Source organism: Triticum urartu, chromosome 7A (assembly GCF_056163025.1).
Source record: "Triticum urartu cultivar PI428250 chromosome 7A, HENAU_Tu73, whole genome shotgun sequence".
Taxonomy (NCBI): domain Eukaryota; kingdom Viridiplantae; phylum Streptophyta; class Magnoliopsida; order Poales; family Poaceae; genus Triticum; species Triticum urartu.
In genome coordinates, this window is record NC_141879.1 from 69,727,054 (window position 1) to 69,733,046 (window position 5,993).

The following is a 5,993-nucleotide window of genomic DNA, read 5'->3' on the forward strand; positions in this document are numbered from 1 at the left end:
AGTGTTGTCATCCGAGATTAATTATTATTGCTCGCTAGTTGATTATGCCATTGATATGAGTAAACATGAGACCTAAGCGTTATTGTGAGTATGGTTAGTTTATAATCTTTGCTGGAAACTTGAATTCTAGCTTTACATATTTACAACAACAAGAGCAAACAGAGTTTGTAAAAGTTTTTCTTCATCACTTTCATCTTGTCAACTGAATTGCTTGAGGACAAGCAAAGGTTTAAGCTTGGGGAGTTGATACGTCTCCGTCTTATCTACTTTTCCAAACACTTTTGCCCTTGTTTTGGACTCTAACTTGCATGATTTGAATGGAACTAACCTGGACTGATGCTGTTTTCAGCAGAATTGCCATGGTGTTATTTATGTCCAGAAACAAAAGTTCTCGGAATGACCTGAAACTCCACGGAGCGTATTTTTGGAAATAATAAAAAATACTGGCAAAGATCAAGGACAGGGGGCCCACACCCTAGCCACGAGGGTGGGGGGCGCGCCCCCTACCTCGTGGGCCCCCTGGAGGTCCTCCGACCTCAACTCCAACTCTATATATTCGTGTTAGGACATAAAAAAATCAAGGAGAAGGATTCATCACCTTTTACGATATGGAGCCGCCGCCAAGCCCTAAACTCTCTTGGGAGGGCTGATCTAGAGTCCGTTCGAGGCTCCGGAGAGGGGAATCCGTCGCCATTGTCATCATCAACCATCCTCCATCACCAATTTCATGATGATCACCGCTGTGCGTGAGTAATTTCATTGTAGGCTTGCTGGACGGTGATGGGTTGGATGACATTTATCATGTAATCGAGTTAGTTTTGTTAGGGTTTGATCCCTGGTATCCACTATGTTCTAAGATTGATGTTGCTATGACTTTGCTATGCTTAATGCTTGTCACTAGGGCCCGAGTGCCATGATTTCAGATCTGAACCTATTATGTTTTCATCAATATATGAGTGTTCTTGATCCTATCTTGCAAGTCTATAGTCACCTAGTATGTGTTATTATCCGACAACCCCGAAGTGACAATAATCGAGACCACTTCCGGTGATGACCGTAGTTTGAGGAGTTCATGTATTCACTATGTGTTAATGCTTTGGTTCGGTACTCTATTAAAAGGAGGCCTTAATATCCCTTAGTTTCCAATAGGACCCCGCTGCCATGGGAGGGTAGGACAAAAGATGTCATGCAAGTTCTTTTCCATAAGCATGTATGACTATATTTGGAATACATGCCTACATTACATTGATGAATTGGAGCTAGTTCTGTGTCACCCTAGGTTATGACTGTTACATGATGAACCACATCCGGCATAATTCTCTATCACCGATCCATTGCCTACAAGATTTCCATATATTGTTCTTCGCTTATTGTCACAGCCCTAGAATTGTTTGCATTAGTTGCATAAGAGAGCATCCATGCATCATGTCTAAATTCTAAAACTTGAATTGAGGATTGTTGAAACCTCAGAAATCTGATTAAAAGAAGGGCAAGCACCCTTTAAATAGCATTCTGTGAATCCAAAATGCCCTAAAAATAGTTTTGTGAATTTTGGCAAGAGTTATATATCAAACCAAAATTCTGGAACATTTTTAAGGAATTATTTTTGGGACTCTGAATTTAAATCAATAAGTATTTGACTTTTGGATTATATTCAATTATATAGAATATATTTTAAAAGGCCCGGAAATTATTTATGTGCCTTTGGAATAGTCCATAATGGCAACATGCAAATATTCAGAAGGTTTTGCCCTGCTTTGATTTACTTGTGATTTTGAATCAGTGGCAAAATGATTAAATAAAAGGAAAACAACACAGATAATAAAACAGAGCAGTTTTTACCTGGCCTCACCTGTGAAGCCCACCAGAGAGGCCAGCCCACCTATGCGGCCCGCTACTGTACCGGCCCAGCCCACCTCCACCTCCCCGTCGTCTTCCTCCCCTTGCCCCGAAGCAGCTGCGTGCCAGCAGCAGCGCACACAGGAGGCCTCCATCTCCTGCTTCGCGGTGGCAGCCTCCCTGGCCTCCTAACCGCGCCACGGACACGCCCGCGGCCCCCTCGACCCTCTCTGGCTCTCCCAGCGCCTCTTCTCCCTCTCTGGTTCTCTTCTTGCAGCCGCCCGAGAACGCCGTCGTCGCCACCGACGAGCACCGCCGTGGCCACAGCCACTGCCTCGCCTCGCCGATGCGCTCAGAGGCTCCGCCTCGACCCCCTCTTCCTCCTCACCGAGCCACGCCCCACGGGAGCCCCTACAACGCCACCATCAGCTCCGTCTTCTTCCTCGGACTCCGACAGACGCCGTCCTCGATTCTCCGTCGTCAGGACCTCCCCCGAGCCGCTGAGCCTACCCGTCGACCCGCTGTGAGCTCCCGGTCCTTTCCCCCTTAACCATGCCGTCGTTTTCGCCCCGTAGCTGCTGCCCCGCGAGCACCCGAAGCTCGCCGCCGCTGTGCCTCGACGCCATCGTGGCTAGAGCCACGGTAGCTCGAAGCCGAGCACACTGTTGTGCTAAGCACGCTTCCAGGAGCCGGGCGCGCCCACCCATTCGACCTACCATGCCCCCTAGTGCCAACCCGCACCAACCCCGAACTCCCGCCGCCGCCTACTCCGGCCATACCAGCCTCCGCCGTCTGCCCTGCTGGCTGCGCCACACTCACCGCTGCCATTAGACGCAAACGGCAAGGCAAATGGTCGCCGTAGCTCAATGCCGAGCGAACGCCGCCACGGTTTGAGGTCGCCGCCGGCCTAACTCCGGCAAGCTGACGTGGCGGATTAGATTAGTACTAATTACGCCATTAGGATAACCTTAGGACAATGACAGTGGGCCCCGTGCCCTAGTTAACCCCGGATTTATTCTTTGTTTAGTTTAGGTTAATACAGCCGGCCCCACGTGTCAGTTTGACCTGGCCACGTCACCGTTGACCTAGTCCCACACGTCAGCCACAGAAACCAGCCCTGGGTCACTGACCAGTGGGCCCCACTGGTCAGGTTTGACCCGGACCAGCCCTGTTGACTTGGTGACAGCATCATGACGTTAGGCTGACGCAGTAATCCTTTTTCTGGAATTTAAATAAATCTTAAATGATTTATTTATTTCAGAAAATGTCCAAAACTTCTAAAAATCATAGAAAATCAACCGTAACTCCAAATGAAATAAATTATATATGAAAAATTATCAGAAAAATTCAAATAATCCATCTGTACCATTTTCATGCATGTTAGAACAACTTAAGGCCACTGTTTAGGACAAATCAAACGAATGTTATTTAAATAACCACATGTGGAGTTTGAATTTGAACCTAGTGTTCAAACCAACTCCATTTAACTTGTTGCTAGTTGCATTAGGCCAACCAACAGCATATTGCCATGTCATGATCATGCATCATATTGTTGCATCACATTGATTGTGTTCTTCCTTGTTTGCCGGTATTTGTCCCCTCTCGATAGACGTGGTACCGACGCTATGATCGTTGACACTGATGAAGACCCAATGTTATCTTCAGAAGTGCCAGGCAAGCAAAACCCCCTTGTTCATTCCGATACAATCCCCATCTCTCGCTCCTGCTCTCTTTTACTGCATTAGGACAACAACGATCATCTGTTACTTGTTGCGGTAGTTGAACCCCTTATCCTCTGCATGACCTGTCATTGCCACAGTAAATAGATGAAACCCACTAGCATGAGTAGGAGTTGTTTGAGCCCTGATGTGCCTACTCATTCATGTTTGCTTGTCATGCATGCTATTGCTTAGAGTTGTGTCAGGTCTGATTCATCGGGGATGAATTGGAAAGTTGTGAACATGTCCTACTGTGTGTGAGCTAAGTGTGTGAACATGTTTTGGTAAAGGTAGCGGTGAGAGGCCATGTAGGAGTACATGGTGGGTTGTCTCATTGAAACCATCCTTAGGAACTGAGTTCTGTGTCTGTGATCCATGAACAGCTACTACCACTCATTGGGATCCTTAATTGACCCTCTCGGCTTCTTAATCACCCTAGTACTCTGTCCAGGAGTTGCAACTAGTTTCTGGTGTTTGTAGGTTATGTGTTGGCGGCCGTGCGTAGCGCTAACCCTAGGGGTGGGCTATGTTGCGGTAGATACACCGTGGCACGGTGTACCGGGCGCCCGTTTGGTGTCTCGGGAACCCTGTTCACATCGTTCGGGGCCGTATGTGGAAACCTCGGCCGGACTCCCTGCGGATGGAACCTGGATAGGCGATAAACCTGGACTAGAGACTTAAGTGTTTAGGTAGGCCGTGGCCGACACCCTCGCCAGGCTTCCGCTTGAAGGTTGCCGAGATACATGACGTGTACATGGTGGTAAGTGGTGGGAGCGTGTGTGAAGAAGTACACCCCTGCAGGGTTATCATTATCTATTCGAATAGCCGGATTCCTTGGATATGGAAACTTGGACCCCTTGCATAGTTCATAGACAAGTGAAAGTGGATACTCTAAAACTCGCAAGATAAGTGTGAGTGCTATGGATGGCCTTCTCGTAGGGAGACGGGAGCGGATCCATAGTGGTGTATTGAGTAGTGAATATGTGGACTCGTGTGCGCCACCTCAAAAGAGTTGCTTGCAATCGTAGTTCAGGTTAGCCACTGAGTCAAAGCTGGCTTGCTGCAGTTAAACTCCACCACCCCCCCTTTTGTTGATACCGATGCATATGTAGCTAGTTCTGATGTAAGTCTTGCTGAGTACTTTTGTACTCACGTTTGCTTAATTTATGTTTTGCAGAGAGACTCCAGTCTCGCTAGTAGTTTCGCGTGGACTTCGACGTTAGCTTGATACCTCAGCTACGATCTTGTGCCTCGGCAGGATCTGGTAGATAGTCGGGCTTCTTAGCCTTTTCCATTTGTAGATGTCTGTACTCAGACATGTTAAGCTTCCGCATGTGCTTTGCATTGTATGCTATGACTGCTGGGTCATGAGACCCATGTTTGTAATATCTCGCTCCTCGGAGCCTAATAAATAAATACTTGAGTTGTAGGGTTATGTTGTGATGCCATGTTGTATTTACACATATCGAGCATATTGTGTGTATGATTGAAATGCTTGGTATGTGTGGGATCCGACAATCTAGTTGTTTATCCTTGACAGCCTCTCTTATGGGGAAATGTAGTCTAGTGCTTCCATGAGCCATAGTAGTCCGCTACAGCCCGGTTCACCGGAGTCCTGCTAGCCCAGCACTACTGCTCAGGACACTTGACTGGCCGGCATGTGTTTCACTTTGTTCCTATGTCTGTCCCTTCGGGGAAATGTCACGCTGTGATATCCGGAGTCCTGCCTAGCCTACTACAGCCCGGGTTCCCCGGAGTCCTGTTAGCCCAGTGCTACAGCCCGGAATCACTCGCTGATGACCAACATGCTCGATGTGGTTCGTGTATGCCTAACTCCATAGGTCTGTGCTGCTTTGGGTTCACGACTAGCCATGTCGGCCCGGGTTCTCTGTCATATGGATGCTAGCGACACTATCATATACGTGAGCCAAAAGGCGCAAACGGTCCCGGGCCATGGTAAGGCGACACCCGTGGGAATACCGTGCGTGAGGCCGCAAAGAGATATGAGGTGTTACCAGCTAGATCGATGTGACTTGGAATCGGGGTCCTGACAGCGTTGGTATCAGAGCCTGACTGCCTGTAGGATTACCAAGCCAACTGGTCGAAGTTGAGTCTAGAACTACGTTAGTTATATAAGGGAATTGATTATGGAAGGGAACGTAAGGCTCTTTTACTCCTTATCCTCATGACCTTCTGATCTGAGTCATCTTATCCTTTCTATGGGGTTAAGAACTAGGTTTCTCTTCTATCTCTCAGGATGACGTGTTACTAAACTGTAGTTGCCTAGGATTGTTGAGTTAAAGCCTCAGTTCAGTTCCTACTACTTCCATATGTTCATAGCTGGCACCAGAACCTTGGTATGATGTTGTTAAGTGGTTATGCCACAATTTTTGCAGATTGTCTCAAATCTTTTTGAGCAATTACAGCCGTTATGCT